Source organism: Triticum dicoccoides, chromosome 7A (assembly GCF_002162155.2).
Source record: "Triticum dicoccoides isolate Atlit2015 ecotype Zavitan chromosome 7A, WEW_v2.0, whole genome shotgun sequence".
In the NCBI taxonomy this organism is placed as follows: domain Eukaryota; kingdom Viridiplantae; phylum Streptophyta; class Magnoliopsida; order Poales; family Poaceae; genus Triticum; species Triticum dicoccoides.
Genome location: NC_041392.1, coordinates 2,036,595 through 2,050,431, shown reverse-complemented (window position 1 = coordinate 2,050,431; position 13,837 = coordinate 2,036,595).

Sequence of the window (13,837 nt, the reverse complement as noted above, 5' to 3'; positions counted from 1 at the left end):
TTGAAACCCTACGGATGCAGTAAATGTCTCAAATATTCCAGGCGTGCCCAAAAATGCCATGTCCTGGCACGTTTCATGAAATGGCCCCCTTTGAGAGCATGAAAATTTTCAAGGTCAACGGAGCAACGGGCAGCGTAGTTCCTTCACAAACCGAAACATTATCTCTCTATAGCAAGATACTAACCCAAAGATGGTGCGGTTTACAAGTGGCCCCGGTCAGACTTCTGCGAAACACGCTCAAATTTTTACCACACCTTACAAGGGCCATATGATGACACCGTGCCAGGTCCGGAGGATTTCCAGCATTGTATGATTTTCCGTGGATTTTTACGGCTAGATCCGACATGCCGCCGAGGTACATTCGCCCCCCAGTGGTATGGCTCCTCCTCCTTTCGTTGCACTAGGCCTACGCATACTGCAAAGACATCATATATGATTTACAAACCACTTATTGACATCATTTCAGGTGGCCACCGTGCAGATCTGCATTTTTCCACATTGAAGCCCTACAGATGCAGTAAATGTCTCAAATATTCCAGGCGGTCCCAAAAAATGCTATGCCCGGGAACGTGTCATGAAATGCCCCCATTTGAGAGCACAAGAAGTTTCGAGGTCAACGGAGCAACGGGCAACACACTTCCTTCATAAACCGGACACGTTCCCTCACGATAGCCAGATACTAACTCGAAGATGGTGCAGTTTACAAGTGGCTGCATCTGGCATGCCGCTGTGATCCTCCTCTCCACTCACAGATCGCCGGCAGCCGGGTCCGCCGGACCTCGTCCTGCCGCGTCCATCCATGCGTCACGATCCGCTCCTTCCGTCCACCCACAACCCTACCTCGTGGCTAGGGTTTCGATGGCCTCCACCTCTAGCGCTGCTCCGATGGCGGCGAGGCCAGAGGACGCCAGACCCTTCACCGGCATGGACGCGGTTAGCACTTGCCCTCCTTCAGCGGTCCAAGAGAGTAAAAAAATTTAGAAAAAACAAAAGGGAGAACACAATTGCATGAGCTTGATTCCTATTGGTGGAAACGTTTGTGCCATGGATCGATGACGTGGCGCATATCCATCCATCTAGCTCTCCACCCCACATCCATCCAGCCATCCATCCATCCATCTAGAGAAAAGGAGAAAAAAAAGAGCCCACGAGATAGAGCCCACCCAACTCCACCGAACGCCTCCTCCCTCTCTGTCTCGCGACCTCGCTCCTCGCTCCTCTCTCCCCCACGAACCCCTCTCCCTCGCCGCCGCCACCACCCACGCCGGCCTATTCCGGTGAGCTCCGGCGACAGGAAGCACTCCCCCGAGCTCCCCAAGCTCAACGCCTCCTTCCTCTCCGTCCAGAATCGGCGCTCCCGCCCTCCATCGTCCCCCGTGCTAGCTAGGGTTTCGGCCGCCACCTCACCCCCGGCGACGGCGAGGCCAGCGGGCGGCGGGTCAGGCACCGGCGAGCTCCCGAGCCCCTTTCTCTCGATCCAAGCCCCTCTCTCTCGATCCCGAGCCCCTATCTCTCGATCCCCTTCTCTCTTTCGTCGCCTCACATCGCCGCCTCGGTCGCCGGCCGATTCCAGCCTACTCCGGCGAGCTCTGTCGCTGAGCTAGCTACCCAAGGCTCCCCATTGAGCCGCTCTACCTCCTCCACTCATTCGATTCGCTTCTCCCTACCGCCCGTGGTCGCCCCCATCGGTTCTCCCTCTCTAGGGTTTCGGTGGTGGGGAGAGGTTTGTCGTCGGCGTGCTCTTGCTCGTGGATCTAGTCGCCTGCGCCACCTCCCGTGCCTCCTTGTGCACCAGCGCCTCCTGGTTTTTGCCTGTGGTGCTACTGCCCCAGATCCGTCAGCCTCGACTACCTTATCGCCTGCCACCGTGCGACGACGGTGATTTGGCCACACCGCAACCATGGTGGTGGCGTTGCTTATGGTAAGCTCCTCAATCCCTCTGCTCCCCTGCTCATACTACTCTCTTCGAGCATGTCATGGTCGATTTGATGCTGCTCCGCGTGTCCTGTTAGTGCTTGGTGAAGGTTGGCTCACCTATTATTAGCTCAATTGATTATTGTGCTATCTTTATGGATTTGGCAATGTGGACTTTGGTCTACTTATGCTCCTGCTGCTTTACATGTTCATATTCTAGTTCTAGTTCATGTCTATGGACTGATTACAAGAAATTCTATGCTACTGTTGGTCTATCACTGCAATTATCTTGGTCTTATAGATGTTATTGTTCCTATCCTATATCACATGCTAGTTTCTTTATTAGTTGGCTGCTGGTTCTATTTATTCATATGTACAAGTGCTACTGTTTCTTTGTTATCTTATAAAGGATATAGTCCTTCATTTGTATATAGCTGTAACTTTCTTATTGATCAACATATACTAATTCATCTCTTTACTGCAATTACTTTGTATTGTTCATGATTTGCTCCTGTAGTGGTATAAAATTATAGTTTCTCTTTCAAGCTGGTATGTGTGTTTGATATATACTAGTCTTTATCTAAATACCATGTATTGGTATTTCTTGTATGGTTTAGTACCTATATACAGAATAGTACCCATGTGTAAGTGGGTGTATGTGTTCTGCACTTCTGCTTATGGCATATGTTTAGTAAATGTGCTATCAATGGCCTATTTATTCTTGCAGGTTATGGACTGTATCTTTCCTTACCAATTCCCTCTCTTAAATCTGATTTGAACAGATGCTACACTGGTCTCTTCACTTTCTTTCTCTCTCTCATACTCTCACTGATAAGAACAGGTGCTCCTTAGTCTTGCCATGCCAATGATGGTGTCCTGAGGCTCTCACCATTACTTAACAGCAGATGCTGCACTACTTGATCCAATGATGCAATAGTCCTAGCACTACTAGGTTGCCTGAGGACAATCCCTACTTCAAACCCTACCTCTGGGTTAGTTGGTTAGTAGTGGGTTAGTTGGATTTCATCTGAAAACTAACCCAAGCTTAATCGAGGGATCCCCTAATCATGGAGTTAGTGCTAATTAGAGTTGATCTTTGGGTTTAGCTTTGATCTATACTTTGCTGGCTTTACTTCTCTATTGGGTTATTCTTTACTGCCAATTGAACCTATTCCTTTTGGCCTTGCTGGTTACTATTCCATTGGCTCCATTTATGCAGTGTTAGCTCTCTTCTAATGTTTCTTTTATCAACTTAATCTGATTGGGGTTTGACTAATGTTTCCAAACTCCTAAGTGCTAGCTCCTACAGCAAAGGCATTTCCATAAGGGGAATGCTACATTTTAACCTTAATCAAGTTTTTCCTATTTGTTGTTTCTTGTTTTGCAGGTTGATGAACCAGAAGAAAGAAGCAGAAGATGAAGTAGATAGTTTAGTATAGGTTTAGTTTAGGACTTTTCCTTGCTTCTTTTATTTCCTTTTCCTCTGAGTGTAATTCCTGAATGCTTGTAGTTGACATTCATATTAATAAAGTCGATCGTTTATTATTCAGGCCAAATAATTGCAATGCTTCATTTATTATGAATATAGTTTCTTTTATTCAGTTTTTGCAATATCACTTGTCTTATTTATTATGAATATAGACTTTTTATGCCTACAGCAAAGCCGTAGGCATAGCTGAAAATCTATGCCGACGGCTTTGCCGTAGGCATAGCCCTGCTGCCAGGAGGAACCAGGAGATGACACGCGGCATAGATATGCCTACGGCAAAGCCGTCGGCATAGATTCATCTATGCCTACGGCTTTGCTGTAGGCATAGCCCTGCCACCAGGAGTACCAGGGGTCGCCACGTGGCAGAGGTATGCCGACGGCGTTGCCGTCGGCATAGCTCTGCGATGTGGCATTGCGTGATTCGTCAGCGCTTTTGATAGCACCGTCCGTTGCCGTCAGACGAAAAACACTGCCGACGGCGATACTATGCCGACAGCTGACATCAAGCCGTCGCCATAGGCCCCTATGCCGACGGCTATACTATGCCAACGGTCTGACAAGAGTACGCTGACGACATCTACGCCGATGGGCCTATGCCGACGGCAACCGTAGGCATAGATCTATGCCGACGGCTTAGGGGCCTATGCCGACGGCCCGTGGCCGTAGGCATAGACCGCGAGTCCGGTAGTGATATTTTTGTGACTCTGCACTTGCTTGTTTCCTCTAGGTAAAATTTCTAGCAGAGATAACCATTGATATATGTGTTACAATACTTACTATGAGCCATATGTGAGCCCTTTTCCTTGCACTTTTATGGTTTTTTCCATTTTCTGTTGTCCATCAATTAGTTGAAACATTAACATGACTGCAGGCTATTTCATAGGTGAGCCTGGGTCCATGACTAAGATTTCGTCCCGCTAGCGCAGCCTGAGCCCACTAAACATTACTTTTATTGTACTAGGAAAATATTTAGGCTCGGAGAAAATAAGTAAAGAATAATATTCTTTAGGTTATGAGCTTATCGTTTCTGAAGCTTGGCCAGCTTCGATCATCATGACCATCTATGACAATAATAAATTGAATATTTCTCCTTTTTTACTATATTTGTAGTGGACTTATCGTTCGTATGGGTAATGTAGTTTACTAATTCCGTGAGAAGTACCAAGAGAACACAATGTTACAATTGGAACTATTTGTAGCTCTTGACTTTCCTGGTTAGGTTGTTATCCCATGGAATAACTCTCTTTGTTCTGCCTGTTTAGGATAGACTCTGACTTAACCAACTTCGGCACTCTGAAGTTTTGCTACAGTGCTCCTCTCTAGCTGTAGAGCTCCCTCAGTTTGTGAGATTTAGTTAATCCATGTGTTCCTCTTATTCCACAAAGTAGAAAGTTGGCAAACTATTTGACCATGTGTACGATTACATGCAATTATGAGTACAACATTTCGTGTATTTCGTTACAACCCAAGCTAAGATATCTTCATTTTATTATAAGATCAAAGATACATAATTAGTAAATCTACATGCTTTCTTATATCATATTGCTGCATATTAATTATTTGTGCTGTACTAATGTAGGATGTGGTTGTATTTGATCGAAAGATCCAGGTTGGGAAAGGCACATTTCTTTGACAAGCACAGGTAATGGAAGCACCAAAAGATCCATATTAGGAGGACACCGTTCCAAGGTACAAGCACATGTCATGGAAGTATTGCTACCAGTGGTTGTAAAGTCCACATATCAGTATGTGATGTGGATGAATGATGTTATATCTTCTTGCTTTGTATGTCTAATTTTATGATGGTGAATTGATGGATGTTGACTATTGGACAAGTGATGCCAATTATTTTACCTTGCTAATTTCTAATGAGTAATGCAAAATTTTGTCTCGGATAAAAATGACTTTACTTTCCAATTTGGTGATCAAGAACTCCCTTATATACTTATGGAAGTTATTATCACTATATTGTCAAAATAGACGGGTGTGGCAACGCGCGCCATCGTGGATATAGTAACAATCTTACAAATAGAGGCACTACCCATGATCAGATCAAGTATCTCTGCTTATTTGTCACCCTTATCATGTTTGTTTGTTTGGGGTATTCGCACGTTAATACCCACGTGGTCTGTTGGAATACGCATATCTGTGTTTCGCATACACGTATGTTTCTAGATGTTGCCCTCATACTTGCACGTTCATGTATTTAGGTTACTATTAGATTAAGTGACTTAGGTCGCAATAATGCAATTTAGGATTCGAAACATGTGTGTGCAGAACCGGGGCTTAAAACTCAGTTCGTAATGTATTGTGGTGCTGAACACAGTGTATGACAGATCGAGCTTTGAGGTGTGTGATACGCCTGCAACATATCTACAATTTTTGATTGTCTGATGCTATTATATTATCATTTTGTATGCTTTATATGCCATTATATATTATTTATATGGACTAACCTATTAACTTTGGACATTTCTATTTTTGTTTCCCTCCTTCCTTAATTGTGCTCAGTTTTGCCACGCCAATCTAACTTTGCTCACCTTCCCCTTCCTCTACTTGTCTACGCCCCACAAAAGGCCAAACGGTGCCTTGCTGCTGGGTCAAAGTTGTTGAATGTTACTTCACCCGGTGCTGAAGCGTGGGACATACCTTAAATGCCGACATGTGGGACTGATTAGTGGACGGATGCGTCATATGTTTGAAAAAAGGGGATGAAATATCTCTGTCTCTCTCATTTCTCATCCCCCATGGCCTGAGCAGCCCACCTGCACCTCCCACTTCCCACCCCCAATCCAGCGGCTGCCGTCGGTGATGACGACCCCGTTGGAGGTGTTCTCCGCTGGTGACGATGTCTTATTGGAGAAGTGCAAGGAGATCTACTCTTGGTTTCCAAGTACGAAAGCTCTGGCGGAGCATGCGTTGCAATTTTGGATAGACGTGAGACCGGGCGAGATCCCGCGGATAATTCCAAATCGAGTAAATGGGCTGACTTGTATCAGGGTTTTTGTCTGGGCGATGTGTGAGGCAATGGAGTTGTCGGATCCCCGTTAGCGAGCTCGATGGTATTCATACGAGTCTTGACGCAACCTGTCGGATCCAAAGGTCAAACGAGAGCTCGCAGCTCTTCCGGGGGTGAGATACGTGCAGCCTCCTCCTGGTATGTTTCTACACACAATTATGCCTGATAACGTGGAGGAGTTTATGAGGACCATCGAAAGGACTACGCCCGAAGACGAACAAACGGTGGAGTAGGACGAGGATTGGTTGTCAAAGCCTGCTTCGACTACCGACGCGCAGATGGTGCGGGAGTATGAGTATGTAGAGGAGGATAGGTATTCATACGTCGTAAAGACTATGAGTGAAGCCAGCGACGTTTTAGTGGTTATCATGTACAAAGCAAAGTCGGAGGATGAGTGGTCGCCCATAGTTGTGTAATTGGAGTTGTCATGTACAGAAATCTGATTTATTTATCTATCGTTGTACTGAAGTTTGCTATCTTCATCGTTGATGTTCCAATGTTGTTGATCCGAGATGTGTATGCTACCTTATGTGTTCGATGCTACCTTATCTACTATTGTTTGTTTTGGTTATCGTTGATTTCTTCCAATGTTATGGATCCGAGATGTGTTTGCAACCTTATGTACTGAAATTTCTCGTCCTTCCTTCACAAGAAATTCATTGCGAGCGCAAGGAAATGGGAGAAAGATCTTTTTTACCCAACCCATGGTCTGCTGAGATAGACCATTTCATGATTTTTTTATTTAAGTTTATGGTATTGCCAGTTTATAACTTTTCCCACAAGCTAGTGCACATAAAACGCCCCCATGCCAAAGAATTTCAATTTTGAGCATTTTTTCTTTCTCGGTAATTTCTTTTAGATTGTTGTAAAAAATGAATGGATGAGTAATCATATAAAGTGGTTGGGAACTTGACATTTTTCTTTGTGTATAATTCCTACATTCCAAATGTGCAAGCTAAAAATGATTTTTTAGAATATATAATATTATTTATGGCACCTGCTTCACAAAAAAGAGTCATGCATGGCACTAGAAAAATGGAAAATAATTTTTTATTAACCAAATATTCAATCCTTTTTTGTAATGATTGATCACAATGGCAATACCTTTATTAGTTCCAAAAACGGGCATGATCATCTTGGTTGAAAGTCATTGATCTTCATATGAGATAGGTTAGTTTGTGAAGATTTTTTTCAAGTTTATGGTATTGTCAGTTTATCATTTTTCCCAAAAGCCATTGCACATAATAGGCCTCCGTTCAAAAGGATTTCAAATTTTGAGCCTTTTTGCATTTTCTGTAATTTCTTTCAAAGTTTTTTCAAAATTGCACGGATGACTAATCATATAAAATTGTTGGGAATTTGAGATTTCTTTGTGGATATTGCCTACATTCGTAATGGGGAAGGTGAAAATGATTTTTTCAGAATTTATTGGACCAGACTAGAGCACAATTGTAGTTCAAATTTAAATTACTTGATGTAAATCGACATAATTCAATAAATCAATGAAATATGGTAATATCGCTCTGAAATTCATGAAAAAATGATAGTCAGAATCACATGTGGTATACTTTAGATGAAAAATATAACGACACAATTTAAAATATTAGTTATGGCACTTGCTTAAAAAGAGTCATGTATAAAACTAGAAAAATGCAAAATTAACTTTTTTATTTATGATATTGTGAGTTTGTCATTTTCCCACATGCCATTGAACATAAAAGGCCTCCATGCAAAAGTATTTCATGTTTCGAGCCTTTTTTCATTTTCTATATTTTTTCATACATTGATGTCAAAATTGCATAGATGACTGATCATATAAAATGGTTGGAAATCTGAGCTTTCTTTGTGGATATTGGCTAAATTCCTAATGTCGAAGCGGAAAATGATTTTTCAGAATTCATAGGACCAAACTAGAGCACACTTGCAGCTCAAATTTGAATTACTTGATGTAAATCGCTAGAGATTACAAAAATCAATGAAATATGGCAATATCACTCTGAAATTCATTAAAAATTGGCAGTTAGAATCCCATGTGGTATACTTTAGGTGAAAATTATAAGGGTGGAATTTTTATTATTATTTAAGGCACATTGTTCACAAAAAGTCATGTATGGCACTAGAAAAATGGAAAATCAACTTTTTATTTGTAATATTGTTAGTTTATCACTTTTCCCACAAGCCATTGAACATAAAATGACTCCACGCAAAAGGATTTTAAATTTTGGGACTTTTTTCATTTTCTATATTTTTCTCATATTGGTGTCAAAATTGCATGGATAATCATACAAATTTGCATCCATTTTCTGATATGCACACATATTCAAACAAAATTTATACAAATCATGAGTCATTCCAAGTGCATGAAAACAACTAGAAATACAATCTAGTTTTAGCATACGAATTCATACATTTTATTTGAATAAATGACAAGTTCGGAACGACCCTACTCCCAAATTCGAAACTATTCTTCTTTGTCAACCTGTGAGCGGCACGCGGCGATGACAACCTTGAAGCTAAGGCCATCGCAGAAGGCACGTCGCCAGGCGATGTTTAAGTGCGACATTGGTTTGGGGTCGTCGAAGTGTTGGATCCGAGCGGTGCAGCCCTGGTCGAGGATCTGCGGCCATAATAGGCTGTTAGGCTCGAAGTTCGGATGCATGCGCCCTCTCCTCCGGTATCAAACCTGCCAGAAACCTGCAGACGGCGTGCGCAAAGGCGACCGAGTTGACGGCGGGGACATGCACCACCAGAAGACCCCCTGACCCACAATCCATCCGGCCGGCAGACACGTGTCCGGCGATGCCGGGATGTCGCAGCTGGCGAGAACCTTGGCTTCCCGGAGAATGATGTCGCGCGGTGATACGTCTCCAACGTATCTATAATTTTTGATTGCTCCATGCTATATTATCTACTATTTTGGACATTATTGGGCTTTATTATACACTTTTATATTATTTTTGGGTCTAACCTATTAACCGGAGGCCCAGCCCAGAATTGCTGTTTTTTTGCCTATTTTAGGGTTTCGAAGAAAAGGAATATCAAACGGAGTCCAAACGGAATGAAACCTTCGGGAACGTGATTTTTGGAACGAACAAGATCCAGGAGACTTGGACCATACGTCAATCAACCAATAGGGAGGCCACGAGGTAGGGGACGTGCCTACCCCCCCCCCCCGGCGCGCCCTCCACCCTCGTGGGCCCCCAGTTGCTCCACCTACATACTTCTTCCTCCTATATATACCTATGTACCCCCAAACGATCAGAAACAGAGCCAAAACCCTAATTCCACCGCCGTAACTTTCTGTATCCACGAGATCCCATCTTGGGCACTACAAGAAATATGTCAACTTATGACCTTCTGTCAGTGACCCTTGAAGAATTGGTCATAAATTTATGACCATTTTAGACCAATTGGTCAAAAGCTGTCTAGGGGGCTCTAAACCCTAAACCATAACGACCATTTTGGTTAGAAAGGTCATAATTTCATTAGAGGAAATGGTCGTAAAGCTAGTAGCACTGTCCACTGCCTCATGCGTAGCTGATAACGACTAATATAAAATGGTCACTACACTTGAGTTTGAATGAATTAGGATGATTAGGCAGCCACCTCAGCAACCTTGCTTATGTGTCACTATCTAGGTGTCATTTTTGCTTGAGTTTTAATATTCAACAGATAGACGGGGGACACACTGACAGGCGGGACCCATTTAACAGATGGGGCCGAGCCCTTAATTCGCCCAAAAAAGATGCATGAGGCGGGACTCGAACCCACGACCTCGCACTTGGTTGGCTCGCATGCTACCGCTGGGCTAGAGAGGTACAGTTGCTCACATCTGGGAGTTTATCTATACATTATATAGAACTACGACTCTCTCTTATCATTGACAGGTGGGACCTTCCGACCAGGTGGCATCGAACAGAGCAACGATTTGCAACACTGACAGGCGGGACCCATTTGACAAGTGGTTGAGCGAGCGTTTAATTCCCTAAAAAATATGCGCTAGCGGGGACTCGAACCCACGACCTCGTGCTGGGTTCGCTCGTTCATTACCACTGGGCTAGAGAGAGATTGTTGCTAATGTGTGGGTAGTTTTCCATATAGTATATAAAACCACGGCTCTCACGTACCAGTGACAAGTGGGACCTTCCGACCAGGTGGCGGCGGGTGGCATCGAACAGAGCAACACTTAGCGTTTTTCTAGGTCTTCCGACCAGGTGGCGGCGGGCGGTGGCGGAAACAACCAGGTGACCTCGCCCACGGCCTCGCCGCAGGTGACCTCGCCCACGGCCTCGCGGCGGAAGCAACCAGCAGGGGGCGAAGGCGGGGGCGGGGCCGGCAGCGGAGGCGGGGGCGGGGCCGGCAGGGGGCGGAGGTGAGGCAGGGCGTGGAGGCGGTGACCGGCGGTGGTGGGGGCTCGCCGAGCATGGGGAACTCGCCGCCGCCGCAAGCACACCTCCCAGTATGCACCCCTCACTTCTTCCCCCCTCTCCTCTCTCGTCACCCGAGCAGTGGGAGATGGATTTCAGTCAGATGTTCTTCAGCATAGATGAATTTTGTTGATGCACTATTAGTAGTTAGGAGATATCTTGCTTGTTTGGTAGATAATGCATAGATGAATTTTCTTGATGTGCTGTTAGGAATTGTTCAGCTTGTTTGCTAAGAATTCTTCAGGCCTTGTGGTTAGGTAATTAGCATATAAAATTTTCTAGAATGTTAGCTTCCATTACTTCCATCCATTTTCATTAATTAATGTTGATGCACTTAGATGGACAGAAGCTGGATTAGAGAAGGAGTTAGAAAGTTTTCGAAAGAACATATGAAAGGAGTTGATGATTTCATGGCATTTGTTCGGGAAAATTTTGCCAACGATGCTCACTTTCTTTGCCCATGTTGTGAATGCCTCAACCGTCCAAGAATGGCTCAAGGAAGAGTGGAAGATCATCTGCTTCTTAACGGGATGTCCAGCACATATGATAGATGGATATATCATGGAGAACCTTTAGACAGACAACCTCAACATTTTGAAGCTGATACAGAGGCCCCTCATATGATGGGTGGTGGTGATGTTGGCATTGATTTCATGGAAAAGGTTTTGCGAGATAATGTTGTTTTGGAGGAAGAGGATGGGCATGAAGATGGTAGGATTCCTGACCTATTGAAGGATTTGTACGATGCTGAAGATCGTGCTGATGGACAGAAGTCGTTGTTTGCTGAGGTGTTCGTGGAGGCGAAGCGCGCAGCTCATGAAGGGGGTAAATTTTCAAGATTTACCTTCACCATGAAGTTACTCCACATCAAGTCTTTCTACCGGATTAGCAATGCCGCATTCAACGCAATACTCTGTCTTTTGAGCTTGCAATTCCCTAATAGTTGTGTTCCCAGATCTTATGATGAAGCATTGAGCATAATCCGCAGGCTGGGGTTAGGTTATGTGTCAATACATGTGTGCCCAAATAACTGTGTCTTGTTTCGAAAGGATTTAGCAAAGCATGACAACTGTCCAAAATGCAATGCATCTAGGTGGAAAGATGCTGATGGGAAGAAGTCAATACCGGAGAAGGTACTGAGGCACTTTCCCTTGATACCAAGGCTACAACGGATGTTCATCTCGAAGAAATCATCGCGTGAGGTACAGTGGCACAAGCTGAAGTGGCAACCTGTGGACAATGAGCTGAGCCATCCAGCGGATGGAGAGGCATGGAAAGAGTTTGACTGTATACATTTTGATTTTGCTGCAGATCCAAGGAACATAAAACTTGGCATTGCTACAGATGGGTTTAATGCGTTTGGGCACATGAGCACGTCTTATAGCATGTGGCCAGTTTTTGTGGTGCCGTACAACCTGCCACCATGGGCAGGCATGGATCAGTCCAACTTCATGATGTCATTGCTTATCCCGGGTCCAGATTCTCCAGGAAAGGATTTTGATGTCTTTATGGATCCCCTCGTAGAAGAACTGCTCCAGCTCTGGACTGGTGTACCTACATACGATGCCTTGAGTCCGGAAGAAAAGTTCAATCTACGTGCTGCGATCATATGGTCCATCCATGATTTCCCGGCTCTGCACACTCTGTCTGGGAGGATCACAGCGGGTTATCAGGCTTGTGTCCATTGTGACAAAGACCCTTGCTCAAAGAGAATAAGGAGCAAGATATGCTATATTGGGCACCGCCGCTTTCTTCCCCGAAACCATCGCTGGCGAAGAAGCAAAGATTTTAATGGTGAGAATGAAACCCGTGACAGGCTAGCAGAATTCACTAAAGAAGAGCTGGAGCAGCAACTTGAAAAGGTGAAAGATGTGAGACCAGGAAAGCTGGCAAAGAAAAGAAAGCGTGAGGAAGGTCAATGTTGGGACCGGAGGTCTTGTTTGTGGGACCTGCCGTACTGGGCTGATATGAAATTAAGGCATAATCTCGATGTAATGCACATTGAGAAAAACATATGCGAGAATCTGCTAGGGACGTTTCTGAACATTGAAGGGAAGACAAAGGACACGGTTAGTTCTAGGCTTGATTTGGAGGACATGGGCATAAGAGAAGATTTGCATCTACAACACAATGAAGATGAAGATTCATTTGAAATTCCACGAGCATGGTATACAATGAATAAAGAACAAAAGCTTACATTCTGTGAATTCCTAAGAGCGGTGAAATTTCCAGATGGTTATGCTGCTAACCTAGCAAAGTGTGTTACTTCTGATGGATTCAAGCTTTCAGTACTGAAAACCCATGATTGTCACATCCTCCTCCAAAGGATTTTACCGGCGGGCCTCTGAGAAATCATGCACAAGGATATATATGAAGCGGTTGCTGAGCTGGGAAATTTCTTTAGAGAACTGTGTTGCAAAACCCTCAAGTTAACTGTCTTGGAAAGACTTGAAAGAGAAATCCCAATTATTATTTGCAAGCTCGAGAAGATTTTCCCTCCAGCTTTCTTCACCGTGATGGTCCATTTGGCGGTGCACTTACCCAAAGAGGCAATGCTTAGAGGCCCTGTGCAATACGGTTGGATGTACCCAATCGAAAGAAGGCTGCTTACTTGTAAGCGTTATGTGCGAAACACGGCAAGACCTGAAGGTTCTATTGCTGAAGCATATGTCGTTGACGAGTGCTTGACTTTTTGCTCTAGATACTTTGGTGATGTGGAAACAAGATGGAACCGGCTGGGCAGAAATAGAGAGCGGTCTGATTCGCAAAGTGGTGATGTCTCTGTTTTCAACCATGGTGTGAACTTTCTTGGAGCCTCAAAATACTTGGAGGCTGGTGATGAGTATGACAAGATGGTTTTGTTTGTGCTCAGCAATTGCGCCGAGGTTCTACCATATATCGAGTACGTTATATCTTGTGCACTCATTATATATATATATATATATATATATATATATATATATATATATATATATATATATATATATA